This window comes from Lacerta agilis, chromosome 2 (assembly GCF_009819535.1).
Source record: "Lacerta agilis isolate rLacAgi1 chromosome 2, rLacAgi1.pri, whole genome shotgun sequence".
Lineage (NCBI taxonomy): Eukaryota > Metazoa > Chordata > Lepidosauria > Squamata > Lacertidae > Lacerta > Lacerta agilis.
The window spans coordinates 75,056,194-75,068,961 of NC_046313.1; the positions used below are offsets into that span (position 1 = coordinate 75,056,194).

Consider the following 12,768-nt stretch of genomic DNA (forward strand, 5'->3'; position numbering starts at 1 on the left):
ATAGCGGTTTGATGGGGGGGGGAATCGGATTTTTTTTTCATCTTGCGAGGCAAGCCCATTGAAAAATTCATCTTGCAAGACAGCCTTCCGCTAGCGAATGCCTTTCGTCTAGCGAGTTTTTCGTCTAGCGAGGCATTCGTTTAGCGGGGTACCACTGTAGCTAACTTTTAGGAGACATCTGAAGGCAGCTCTGTTTAGGGAAGTTTTTAATGTTTGATGTTTTATTGTGTTTTTAATATTCTATTGGGAGCCATCCAGCGTGGCTGGGGAAGCCCAACCAGATGAACAGGGTATAAATAAACTATTTATTTATTTATTTATTTATTTATTTATGACCCTGGAGACAGAGCATAGACATCGTGGCCAATACTATATTTGCCTAATTCAGGAAGTTTACGTGTCTATATTATCTTGTTCATTTCCTCAGCTAATGATTGAACTTGAGCAAAAGCCAATGCTTTAGTTTATACTATGTAACTGAATGGTAACATAGTAGAATAATGGAATATTAGTTGCTGGTAATCACAAGTGAGAAAAGTATTACTGTACTCAGGTCCAGCTTTTTGACTTCCCATAGGCATCTGGTCAGCCACTGTGAGAACAGGATGCTGGATTAGATGGGCTTTTGGCCAGATCCAGCAGGGCTCCTCTAAAGTTCTTAAAAGTCACTGAATCCCTACTTGGATATTCTTATCCACACTATTTTCATTGGAGGAAGAGGCAGAATGATTCCAGCTGCTTACAACATCACCAGTCTCACAATTTATGCAGACATTTCCTCAGTCTTCAAGCTGCAGAAGTAAAATCAAACTTCTCAAAAATCAGTAATTTTTAATATGTGCAATCTAGTTCCTAGGACGCAAAGCATTTAAACAAAATGACTTCCTCCTCAGTTTGCCCTTCAAGCGTGAAGTAATTATATATCTCTTCCAATTACCTATATAAACCTCCTTTAGAGACAGTGGATCTTGTAGAGTGAAATATCTTATTATTGCTGTGCTTAGGCAATTTCATATTAGCAAAGCGTTTGAAATGCAATTCACATTTGTTCTTTTCTTCTTAGCCCAGAGCTCATAAGGAGGAGGAACACTATCAAGATGCCCAAGTTAGGATCACAGATGTGAGGCTGCAGATATAATTCCTTCAAACAGAGCAAACTCAGATGCTGGTTCCTGGCAGAAATAGAACAAGAGACAGGTATCAGTCTCCTCAGGAGAACCTCGAGGTTTGCAGAAGTATAATAATAATAATAATAATAATAATAATATCATTAGTGGGTAATTCTTCCTTTAAACAAAAATAGCCCAGTGAGGACTGAGCATGCTCAGCAGCCACAGAATGTTGAGTGTCAGGAAAGGAAAATGGAGGGGGGCATTTCTGCCTAGTTAGCTGGGAGAAACCCTCAAGATGAAGTCTCCTGCTAGGGGTGGGAACCCTTTTTTAGCTCCTGGACCACATTCCCTCGGTTACATCGCTTGAGTCATTCTTCTGGGGGCGGCATACCAGTGGTGGGTGTGGTCAGAGTGGGTGTGGTCAGACATGCACCACTGTCCACCCAAGCAAGCAAATGGAATTGTGACAGTTCAAGGAAACATTCCAAGCCAAGTAAAATCATTAGAGGAAGGTGCAGAGCAGGGTCACTGTGGCTTTGATCTGGGCAGATTCCCAAGGGCCACATGAAGAGAACTGGGGGCTGCATCCAGTCCCTAGGTCGCAGGTTCCTCATCCCATTGTTAGGAGGCAAGGTGGATACACTGCAACATTATGCAGTCAGGCCCACTTCTCAAATCTGCTACTAGTCTTACGAGTTTTAAACGTTCGAATTTTAGACAAGGGATTTCTGTATCATGTGCCTGCAGTAGCTTATCATTCATAAAATTTTAGACAGAATGCCAAAAATATATGTCTCCTCGTCTAGGAGAGTTAATTGTGCTGAAGCACACGGAGGAGAAAAAGGAGAAGGAAAAAAGCTATATGATAAAAACTATTAAGTTTTTTGTGTTTTTTGTAAATGGCTCCTCTCGTATGCTATTGAATATGCTATTATTCAGCTGAGTGGTCTCTTTCACTCTGATTTTATGACGCAAATTCATGGCTCAGCCAGATCTATTTATTCTTAGGTTAAGTCAGCTACGAAAAAGCATATCCAGCTGTGTTTTCCTTTCTGTCATAAGTATAGCTGCCTCCATCCAATGCTTAATTATACTTGCTAAAACCTTCCATTGACCCAAACAGTTACATCGCTTGAGTCATGCACAAAAGTGTCTTCGTATTCAGAAAGGGAAAAAGTCATTGGAATGGAGGGCACTCTTCTGCAAACTGTGATGGTAAGCCTTGGAACATGGATGTGTAAGAGGTATTTTGTAGTGCCTTTTTCTGTGCTGATGCTCAAGTACACAGATCTTGTGCCAATCAAACCTGACCAACCTTAAGGACTCCTTTGCAACAGTTGAGAGCTGTTACTAATCCAGTGCTCTGAGACAGGAAAGGGCTATAATAATTATAAGGCATAAAATGACTACAGTGGTACCTCAGGTTACATACGCTTCAGGTTACATACTCCGCTAACCCAGAAATAGCGCTTGAGGTTAAGAACTTTGCTTCAGGATAAGAACAGAAATGGTGCTCTGGCAGCGCAGCAGCAGCGGGAGGCCCCATTAGCTAAAGGGGTGCTTCAGGTTAACAGTTTCAGGTTAAGAACGGACCTCCAGAACGAATTAAGTTCTTAACTCAAGGTACCACTGTACTAGCAAGGACAAGGCTTTCCTAAACAGCAAAAGGCCTATGGAAGAGTTTTCTAAAGATGACACCTGAATGTCAGCAAGGTGAATTTCCATAGGGAGGGAGTTCCATAATTTTATTTTTATTTTTCATTTATTGTTGAGGACCACCAGTAAGAGTTGCATTTATTGCCTGGCCCAGTTTTGCCTCTGGCTCTGTTAGTATGGAGGAGAAATTTGATTCAGTACACATTTAAAGCTGAATCTATCAGCTTTGCACTTTCCAAAACAATATGCAAACATAAACACAGCTCTCTTTGAAATTTACACTTCTCTGAATTTTGCGATGCAGTTATCCAACCAATGTTTACAAAAATGCCTTTTTTATGGGAAAGCGTCCCCCCATAAAGATATTGCTGAAAATTAACATACAAAAATACACTATATTAGGGGAAATTGCTTTCAAAACTGTGGATATTGGTTAAAATGGCATATAAAATATGTTTATTGGGAAAACTTGCACTAAAATGTTGATGAATTTTCATGAAATGTTTTGTTCTACTTAATCTGCCAATTGCTAAATAATGTGGAGAACTAAATTTAAGATTGAGGAAATGAGAAAACCAAAATGGACAAATCCTTCCATTCTACCCACCATTGATAAGTGGCCTCCATAACATAACGTATGGGTAGGCAACCTAAGGACCGGGGGCCGGATTTGGCCCCATCGCCTTCTAAATCTGGCCTGCAGATGGTCTGGGAATCAGTGTGTTTTTGCATGAGTAGAATGTATCCTTTTATTTAAAATGCATCTCTGGGTTATTTGTGGGGAATAGGAATTCGTTCAACCCCCCCCCCAAAAAAAATATAGTCTGGCCCCCAACAAGGTCTGAGGGACAGTGGACCGGCCCCCCTCCTGAAAAGGTTTGCTGACCCCTAACATAATGCATCCTTGAGTGTTTTGGTTTTTTTTAAAAAAAGATTCCCCATTCCTATTTTGAATTCTAGGCTATTTGCAATATGCAAACACTTTTCAAAGACAGCTCTACACAGAGCTTTTTATTGTAGTCTAACCCGGACATCACTGAGGTATGAACAACTGTAGCCATATCCTTTTTTGTCTAGGAGGAAAGGGTACAATGCCTCAGGCCCAAATAACTAGTAGACATTCTTGGCCTGTTCTGTAGCCCTGGAAGTCATAATTAAACTACTGTGACTAGATTTCCAGAGACATTATCATTTTTCACTTAAGCAACTGAGACCCTAGTTGGATTTTGCCCCATCAGTGCAACTAATAGATGGAGTTTCCATAATCTGCCTGGTTGAAAAGTGGCAACTCTGGAAGGGGCTTACCAATAGAACTGTTTGGAGCATCTGCCCTTCCTCCTCCTCGAGAGTAGTTCAAACATACTTCTACTCTGTATTTTGTTATGCAGCAGGGATGGGGAACCTGTGGCCCTTCAGATGCCGTTGAACTACAACTCCCATCATCCCTGAGTATTGGCCATTCTTTTGCAGCGTGAGCTTTAATTTCAGTTTGCCTAGAATCAGTGCATCCATTGCTATAGTTTCTTTTGAAAACAGTCCCTTTAATTGATGGTTCTGATTAATATTTTCTAAAATGCAAATTACCATCTTTTCAAATGAGACTATTCCCCTTCTGAAATGGAAAGTGTGAAATGTATGAAACAGCTTGTATAATGTGAAATTAAAATCCTGTTAATTTAAAATGTGTGAGGTTTGTTGATCTCTTGGGCTATTAGAAAGGGGGGGGGGAACCTCTGAAAATAAAATAGCTATCTGTGGTGGGTTTGTGCTTGACAGGTTTCACAGAGTTGTCTCCTTGTTTTGTTAGCTATTTAAACGGTCATTTGTCTACACAGCCTGACAACTTGCCCATTCTGTAGTGAATTTCTTGAGACAAAAAGACAGCTTTTCTCCATGCTAGCAGGGAGTAAACTGAGCATGCTGTGAATTTGATTTCTAACTTGACTGGTTATGTTTAAGTGCCAGCTATGATAGCTGGAGTTTGCCCCAGGGTTCTTTCTCCATTTCCCCTTTTTTCTAATGGAAAACTACTGTTTAGATTATGTATTTTGAACATTACAAAAGTTTCCATAATGTTCCTGTTTTACTTATTAATTTTCAAAATATTTAAATTTGAAAAAGCTAAAGTTCTTAGGTTAGCAGGAGTCCCTGGATGACCTCACTCACAGTGGTTTCAACAGAATGGGGAAGAAAGCGCAACCCTGCCAACCACCGTGGGGCAAGAAGGAGTCCCCTAGTGCCACCTTCCTGCATTGGACAGTCAGATAGGAATCACTGAAGGACATTGTACCCAATCGGACACCATGGTCAACAGTATCAAAGCTGCCAATTAGTCCAGAGGAATAGCAGTGCTGCACTTGCCCCCATTCTCCTTCCAGTATAGGTTATCCATTCAGATGACCAAAGCTGTTTCTGTATCAAAAGCCAGTTTGAAATGGATCCAGGAAACCAATGTCACTCAGGAGGTGGGGTATGATATTTTTTCAATATTTTCCCACACAACAAACCCTTCAAGTTAAGAGTTTGTCAATTTTTTATTTTATAAGTTCAGGCTGTTCTGTTCTTGCATCGGGCTTTTATATAGGACAGCATTTAAAATTTGGTCCTATCCATTTAGTCTTCGAAGTAGTACAATCCATTCTATCACCTCACATCTTTTCCCATTTGCTGCTTATCCCCAAAATCATATTATTATTATTATTATTATTATTATTATTATTATTATTATATTTGTATTCCTCCCTTTTTTACATAGTAACAAAGTGAAGCTTACAAAAATTTCAATATGGTAAAAGTGAAATAAAATGCAGCATAAAACAAAAACCTTCAGCAAGGGGTTTCAGAGGGGTCTTAAAATGCTGCATTGGCTATATGCCTGTAGTTTAACCTTATATGCCATTGCAACCTATACTAATTCTTCAGGTTTTTGAAATTGTTTTTACCATAGAGAATATGGTATTCTTTTTTTTTTTTCATTCCTCACTTGGGGAAAAAAACTCCTTTTGTGCTTCAGATATATTTTTAAGTTGTCTTCAGCATCTGTTCTCTGTCTGCATCTGGGCTTGTTTTTCCTCCTTTCATACTTTTGATCTGCACTATCTTCTTTGATGCTTCTTCCCCACCCACCCCAATTGTCTAATTTTCTTGGGTGGAGCTGGGGGAGGGGAGGCTGTTGTTTGCTTTTCCTTTCATCCATGTCAGTCTTGTCTATGTTTCTTTCAAAAACCACAAGAATTTATTGCATCCAGAAACAGAGATTTGTTCTTTTGAGCTCATACACACCATGCTGCCCTACACATAAAACGAAGAAAGATAACCATGCTGGAGATGGATAACCATGCTGGAGATGGATAAGATTGGAGCCGTAAATGTACAAAAGCCATCGTTGTAAATCCAAATGCTTCAGAAAGGAAGGTGGCGCTCAATTAAATTTCATGCTAAGAATCCACTTGTAATAATCTGGCATTATGCAGAGTTATGGGTAGCTTTTTCAACAAGTATGCCAAGGTAAAAATTAAGGGTTACCGGTATGTATTAAACCTCCATAAAATTACTCTTCTTAAAGATAGCCTTTTGTGTGGTAATATGATTTGTCACTCACACATCCTGGGAGTCTTATTGTCATGTGGATTTGCAAAGGAATTCTATTGTAAAATAATGCTCCCCCCCCCCCCGCAAACGAAATCAAAATGTGCACTTGCAAAATAATTTGCATAATTTAAACACATTGCATGATGGATCAACACAGAGGATGGATTGATTTTATTTAAACCACAAAGCAAGCAAATTCCAGTTGTAATTGTTGATTTAAACCAAGTCTCCTGTTTCTAAATTCATATATTTTCTTAGGAGGCATGGATTATAAGTTGCTATGGCATATTTGTTTGCAGCTTAGAGCCAAACTGTACCTGATACTTGTCTTCTCTAGGCTTTCCCCTGACTTCTCTCTTTTTCTATTAAAAAAAATGTAACCACGAGACCTCAGTCTAAAGTGGAAGGCCTGTGTGTATGCACACACGTTCCCGTGCGAAACCACAAAGAGAATGACCTTTCTTAAACCTTCCCCCGCCCCTAGTACTTTTCTTCTTTTAAAATACCCCTAAAGCTGCTCTTCTTATTACAGGGGGGAAAGACCTGTAGGAGGAAATGCAGCTGGGGATGCAATTGTTAGCAAAAAGAAAGGGAAAGAACATAAGAAGAGCATGCTCATCTAGTTGAGCATCCTTTTCACACAGTGGCCAACCAGATGCCTAAGGGAAGCCAGCAAGCAGGACCCGAGCACAAGAGCACTCTGCCCTCTGGTGTTTCCCAGCAACTGGTATGCAGAAGGATACTCCCTCCAACCACTGAGCCAGAGGATAGCCACCACTGTAGTTGCTGATAGCCTTTGCTTCCATTAATTTGTCAGATCCTCTTTTAAAGCCATCCAAGCTGATGACCATCCATGCCTCAGAGTTCAGTTCTGCACAACATTAAAAAAGTACTTCCTTTTGTCTGTCCCGAATTCTCCAACATTCAGAATGCCATTCCGATGCCAGTGTTCATCTCAGCTGTTTTCGCAGATTAAGCTGGTATAAACAGAAAATGTCAGAAGCTCCACAAGGCTAAGTGTCACATGTAGGTTGACCCCAAACAGAGGCTTTTAAAAACAAACACATTCCAAAAGTTGAGGTCATGTAGCCAACATGCATTCCAAAATTACATCTAAATAGATATAAAATACATTTTTGCCCTCTTTCTATATGCATATTGAGGGTATTAAGCAAGACTGTTTACTTGAAGGCTAAAACTGGCATTCTCTCTGCACTTATTTGGAAATTGATCGAAAGTGGAGCTTACTTCTGAGTAAATATATGCAGGACTGAACTTTAAGTGTCCATAACTTTTCAGAAGCAATGGTCATTACTTACTAAGCAAAATAGGGTTTCTCCATGAAATGGAAAACAAATGCTGGTGGTTTATAGTCATGATCTGAGAACTCAAGGAAATGTAGAGCTTAGGTGACTCAAGGTCATAAGAGTTCAAGGCCACCCACCTTCGGCCATCTGAAGGTTGATTGGCTTTAAATTCTATCAGCTACAGCCCAGGTGGCCAATGCTCAGAGATTATGGGAGCTGTAGTCCCATTGGAGAGCCAGAGGTTTCCCACAGATGATCCTGCCAAGATGCAGGCTGCAAACACAAGTGATGATTTGCTCATTCCTTGGTTCAACAGCCATCTCCATAAGTAAGAAATATAATACATGACTTATTTTGACATTTATAGCACAGCTAGTACTTAACCTCAGAAATGAGATATTTCCACACATAATTCTTTTTAAAATAGAATGTGTCTGTGATACAAAGTCACTCTCTTGCTTCAGGAAATGGTCTTTATTTTTGCACTTACAGGCAGTTTCTGGTGCCAGATGGAATGGATAATTAACAGGCACCTGAGATGTCCTTATCGGTGCCAGTCTTTACCTGCAAGGCTAATACTTTTGAAGTCAATGACAAAAGCACCAGCCGTAAGTGAGCTAACAGCCATTATGTCAATGGGTCTCTCATGCATGTACATTTATATTAAGGTCTAAATGTGCGCTAGGGCGAGCTGGCAATCAGAGACAGCAGGTTGACTTGACGTGCAGAGGGTAGGAGCCCAAAATAACAGACTATTGTGATTGAAGTAATAAGCAGAAGAGCAGGCCGCCAGCTGTCTAGCTGAGTCATTTCATTCCCATGCTTACCCTCAATAGCAAGGCTTTTTCACAATGTTCGTTGGAAGGATGATTACTCTGAAATTGGAAAAATAGGGGAGGGGGAATAAAAAAGGATCCCCCCATGCAATCCTGCAAAGATTATTAGTTATGTTGAATTATAGGCATCTTCATAGCCTAAAATTCTGCATAATTCAATGTGCAAGAGGTTATAAAAACCAGCCAGAACAATCAGGAAAAAGAATCTGGGAAGAATTATTTTAAAAATCAAGGATTGGGAGGCAAGTGGAAGCAGATTAAGGGTAAGCAAGAGTATGGTGTGCTTAGATGGGCTTCCCTGTTGTTGTTGTTGTTGTTTGTTGTTAACATATTTTGACTTTATAGGGTCATAGGTCACATCCACACCATACATTTAAAGTGCTTCCCCCAAAGAATCCTGGGAACTTTAGTTTGTTAAGGGTGCTGAGCTCTAGGGAACTCCTGAGGAACTGCTGGTCCATAAATGCCTTGTGAGGGTGCTTCCTCCCCAAAACTCCATTTGTTCTCTATGGAGCAGCAGCTGTAACCAGGAGGAAAGGATGGATATGCAAACTTATCGCAGCATCTGGAAAACTGATAGGAATCATATGGGAAACTGATTTACTGTGTCAGTTTCACACGTAGAGAAGAGTCCTTCTCTCAGTTATGAGTTTCAGTGGAGATGGGGAGAGGGATACTGCAAATGAAAAGGCTTCCCCTCCACACTTTCATACAATTGAGATTAAAATGTGGAGGCTAATCATAACATTTAAATGTATAGAACTGACTCCAAAAATAGTGGATGGAATACTAAAACTGTGCTTCCAAAGCAATGCACCTGCTCACAAGTGAAACAAATACAGAGGAAGGTTGAAAGATGATTCTAAACCTACCTTCATTTATTGATTTTAAAATCAAATGGTGTTTTTTTTTTTTAAAGGTTAAAAAAATATTTAAACCTGATCTCCTGACTTTGCACATGCATAGCAACAATGGCTTAGTGTTGTGTGAAAAAATGCTCTAATGTCCATTCTCCTCTTCCAGAGTGGCTACAAATAGAAGATTAGCATTTTTTAAGTCTGAACCCAGACAAAGCCCCCTACTCCATAATGACACAAACTGGAGAAACCTCTGGAGAAACAATCCAGTTGCAGAATATGTTGATGCTTGGATGAGGCAGCCACACCACTTCATATCAATGTTGAAAGAAATTTTAACAACGAACTAAGTGCAAACACCCCTTGTCATGCCGGAAACCAATTTGGATTTCACAGCACCTTATCAATATAGTTTAAGTTAATTCCTTTCTGAAGTCACATTGCTAAAAGGCACAGATCAAGGTATATGTCTAATCTATTTAATTAATGTGTTGTGACTTTCCTGTGTAAAGATGCATTTCCATTTTGGAAACTCATTAGTCATTCCATTACAAATTTCTTTGCAGTGACAAGGACTAAATAACAAGAGAGTCTTGAAGCACCTTAATGACTAAGGGTGGTATCCAACAGTGACAGTTTCCTGGAGGAAATAATCTATCAGAGGAATGGGACGGTAGGGTTATTTTGGAGATCTATCATCCCTATGCAGTGTCCTGTGCTTCGCTTAAATCTGTTATGGGGGGTTAGGAAGAACTACTGGAACATTTTGGGGGTACATGGCGTGGATATACTTCTGGTATAAATTCTAATTCCTTCTTCCAACTCAAATGACAATGAATACATAATGGTGGTACAGGAGGAATCTTTTAATTCTCTTGTTTACCTATAACAGAGAGTTAGAGACAGCCAGTGTCTGTGGGCAGTAAAAAGCAAATTTGTGGGCAACTCACTCCAGAAAAAGGAAGATACCTATTATAAAAGGATTGTATTTATTCCATTTAGAATATTTTCCTTTCTATTTTTCAATATGGTTTTTACATGGATGTGTCTGGATTTTTTTTTAAAAAAACTATTTCTCCATTTTTTCTCTCCAAATATTTTATTTAGACATCTTCAATAAAACCCTCTAGACCATCTTTCTAAAACCACATTCACAATGTATGTTCAAAGCACTGTGGAAACTGCTTTAAAGAACCATGGCTCCCCCACAAAAAAACTATGGGAGCTGTCGTTTGTTAAGGGGGTTGAGAGTTGCTCATGGAGGTACAATTCCAAAAGTTGCTTATGAAGAGGGATTGGAAATTGGAGCTCTGTGAATAGAATGAGGTCACCTAACAACTCCCAGCACCCTTGGCAAATTCTTTGGGGGGAGCCATGACTGTTCAGTGTGGTATCATAGTGCTTCAAATGTAGGATGTGAAAGTGCCCAAGTTTGCTCTATTAATTTTGTCGTCACAATGAAAAGCCTCACAGTACAGAGCCAAACAGGACATGGCATGGGGAAAATGGTGAAACTGTGTTGCTTTTTAAAGCAGCTGCACAGGAGGCCTCATACAGTGTGGTGGTGCTTGAGGGAGCAGCTAATATTTTCTCCTATGCTCTATGCTATTTACCTCACAGGGCAAACCATGCAGGCACCTGTGTGATTGTTGACCTGTGTGTTTTGGCAAGGGTGGGCAGCTTGAACCGCCTTAAGGAAAACGAAATGGCATGCATGGTGAAAAAGGGTTCACCCCTGCTTCTGCCAGTACTTTGGCCCTGCTCAAATCACCCTTTCCTCACAGCTGCTCTTAACACTTTGGGGGGAAATGTGGAATATCCTGTTCATTGATCCCTATCACATCTAGTTTGGCCCTTTGTGATTGGCTCCACAAGAACAGACTCTGTTGCTTCCTGCATTGAGCTTATTCCAGTATAATTTATTAGCAGAATCTTCTCTCAGCACCTGCTCATTACTCTGCTCTTCACAGCAGCAACCACCCGTGTTCAGTGACAGTTTTTTCCTTTCTCTGGTTACACCATAATTGGTGTTTTGTCTGGGCTATAGGGCATCTGGGTTACATAGCTCCCCAGCTTCTCATTAGGAGAAATGACTGCTTATTGTAGTGGATATCCTGAAGGGAAGCAAAAATACACCCAGAATCCACATGTAAATGACCTGAGGGCACAGCCATCCTTCGGGACAATATACCTTGTCAGGTATGTCATATATTTCCCTGCTATTATTTCCCTGCTCTGCTTCTTTATGAAAAGCATAGGCAGTAGAATACACCTCTGTTGTCCACCCCCCCCCCCAGTGAGGCTTATATAGGAATCATATATTAATGGTGGCTTGCATCTGGAATGCATAGTGGGTTGCTCTAGGAGCATATAAGATGATGTGGCATTCAGATTCCATGGGCTGAATGCTGCATTTTGCTGTTCTGTCTTATCTTCTCAGCTGCTTCTAGTATGGGAACTGTCTGGTCTTCAGAAGATATTATCATGAAGCAGGAAGGGAAACATATGGTCTCTTAATTTGGTTGCCCACACTTATATTTCTCCTTTGTGAGAGATCCAGTTCCCTTGTTTCCGTAATGACTTCTTCTCGAGGCTTTCTGTGTTGTCTATGTTATCTATGCACAACTAAGCAAAATATCACTCTGTTTATACATGCATCAGTTACAGGAACAATAGTGAAAATATATTCAGACCATGACCTTGCTTTTGCTATCTGCATACCAACCTCATAGTATTGTCAGCACATGGAATAGTTTTGCATACTATTTTGTAGCTCAGGATGTATTTTATACAGTAATTGCTATGTGGTGTGAAAACAAAACAACACTAATTTATGAAAAAAAATCACATTCAAAAGGAGTCTGTGGCTTTAGCTATTTCCCCCTGGGGAGAGTTTGGCTTAATTTTGAATTAGATGTTCTTCTGCATCCTGAATTGTCTATTGCAGCCAAATCCAAAATCTTATTCCATTAAGGACTGGGAAAGTGCCTATTTAAAACTGCACATATTTCATAAATAAGATAAGACATCCTGACTTTTATTTCTTCTTTGCTCAAGAACAATGGGGTAAGAATAGGGATGGGCACATCCATCATTTTTGGCTTCTAATTTTCTCCAGTCAGAAGTTCAGTTTTCCACATTTCCATATCAGCTTGCAAATCAATTTTCCACAATAAAATGCAATTTGTATGTTACTTTCACTACAATATGCATTTTTATGCTCATTTGACTTGATTTGTGTATAGTTGTACACATTACTTGACTGAAGAACTGCATGGCAAAATTCAGAGGATTTTTCTTTGTGCAGATTTTTCTTTGTGGCTTTGCCCCTCTCCCTAGAGCCCAGCCTTCCTACTACACCAGGTATTCTCAATGCCCAACAACCCAGTCAAAAGATTCACTGCCATCA

General features: G+C 40.0%; 1 long non-coding RNA gene across 1 annotated transcript; it reads left to right on the forward strand.

Annotated features, from left to right (window-relative positions):
• Nucleotides 1–582: 582 nt before the first annotated feature.
• Nucleotides 583–8,545, forward strand: LOC117041747. The gene is made up of 3 exons (XR_004426005.1): nt 583–1,197; nt 2,121–2,327; nt 8,159–8,545. It is a non-coding gene; the product is annotated as an uncharacterized LOC117041747 (long non-coding RNA).
• Nucleotides 8,546–12,768: the final 4,223 nt, after the last annotated feature.